This window comes from Electrophorus electricus, chromosome 8, assembly GCF_041902795.1.
Source record: "Electrophorus electricus isolate QZ-2024a chromosome 8, ASM4190279v1, whole genome shotgun sequence".
NCBI classification, from domain to species: Eukaryota; Metazoa; Chordata; class Actinopteri; order Gymnotiformes; family Gymnotidae; genus Electrophorus; species Electrophorus electricus.
This window is the reverse complement of record NC_137504.1, coordinates 7,003,042-7,004,890: the sequence shown is the minus strand read 5'-3', so window position 1 is coordinate 7,004,890 and position 1,849 is coordinate 7,003,042.

Genomic DNA, 1,849 nt, shown 5'->3' with positions numbered 1-1,849 from the left:
CGTCTCAGTGTATTTAATTGATTTGACTTTGCATTCTTCTATGACTAGCAAAGAGTTGCAGGATGTGTGTGAGCATGCCCAAGTGTGTAGGCTAATTGAGCTACCATTTTTTACCTTTTGTTTTGACCTCCTTCCCTGAAGGGATTGGATCCCTTCACTCTAAATATTCACTCTGATATTCACTCTAATATCTTTGCGTCATGACACAGGTGTCCTTTACCCATCTCGAGTATATATTATGCTAAAGACTAGTTACTGTATCTGACTTTAAGCTAAACAACTTGTCGGCATCGCCTACCAGAGCGCTACAACCGAGGGATGTTTTGGATGTGCTGGAGTCTATTTGTCATGTTATTCATTCCAGGGGAGGTGTAAGGAGGTTTGAGGCAGGGGAGATTAAGTAGATGTTGATCTTCCAGAGTCCTCACTGATTTATTGCTGTATAAAAGATGTAGTGTTGTCGAGTTTCTCTTCCGATTAAAAAAAAAAACAAAAAACAACTTTTCTTTGGCTTGTTAACATTCCCACATCACAGTAGAGCAGATTGTGATCTCACCACTACATTTGAATGGAATTTCCTTTAGTCACAGTCTCTATCCTCCCTCTACCCTCCTCCTTGCTCTGATTGGGAAAATTGGCTTTGTAGAATGGGTTTGTGCAGCACTGAGGAGCCACCTCCAAACCCCACCCAGCCCTCCACCCCCTCTGGGCCATTGACACTGTCCCCATGGCAACAAACTCCTCTGTGGCTCCTGATCAAGTGTTGCTTCCCTTGTGGAATACCTGCACTTCCCTGCTCTCTCTCCATCAGAGAAGAACAAGCAGGGAAATGAAAGATGGGCATTGGAGAGAATGGGGACAATTCAGGGGGTTAAAGAGAAAGGGAAGACAGGGAATTGGAAGCCCTGAGAGCAGGAGACTGGGGGAGGGTGGGCACAGAGAGGACAAGAGTAAAAGGATTGTTTTTGGGGGGGCAGCACAATGAAACCCTGAGTTTGTGGAGGTGAAATGGGCCATCATGAAGTCCTTGCATAAAAGATGGTCACTTTACAGTGGGGGGAGGTGTCATTGTGACTGTTTAAAATGTTTGACAGGCATTATGGTGATGGTTGGATTTTTTAACAGTCATTGGCGCTCTGCCCTTTAAACATTTGTAAGACATTTTTTCCACTAACATTTTTTAGTGCTTATGTAATCTTTTCCCCATTGAAGGCTGTTTTGTCAAACATTTTTAGGATCATTCAGAACTTGATAGTGACTCCATTTTGTTATATTGGCCTACTGAATTTGAATGTGTGATGCGATATTCACTAATACAGCCATGTATTAAGTTGGCAGTATTTGTAGATGACCAGAATCAGCCAAATGTAATGGTTAAATGTATTCTACCAGCTAGCCTCTAGAGAACATTCTTGGTGTAAATAGGAGCACCCAGGTTAAACACTCCAATATGCCTCTCTCTGCACTTCTTTGTGCTCTGGAGAACTGAAATAATTATTCCAATCTAGATGTTCTCGTGGGCCAATGCTCATCAACCCACAGGAGAAATTTGTTTGTGTTCTGGCAAGCATACAAATTACAATAAAATGTGTTTGTGAGATCTTTTGCATTTGTATTTTGACTCATTACTAAGTGTTTTACATTTCTTTATAGGGCAGTGTTGTAGTTCAGTATACAACTATAATGGCCCACTGAGTTTGCCATGCAGATCAACTGAATGAGGAAAGATCACATTGTTCACTGCTTAGTAGGCTTCTTGAAGATACTTGAGTTAAAAATGTTTAAGTAGGCAGATAGACTCCAAAACAAATCTTCTTTAATTAGCCAAATGACCCAATTTCCCATTTTA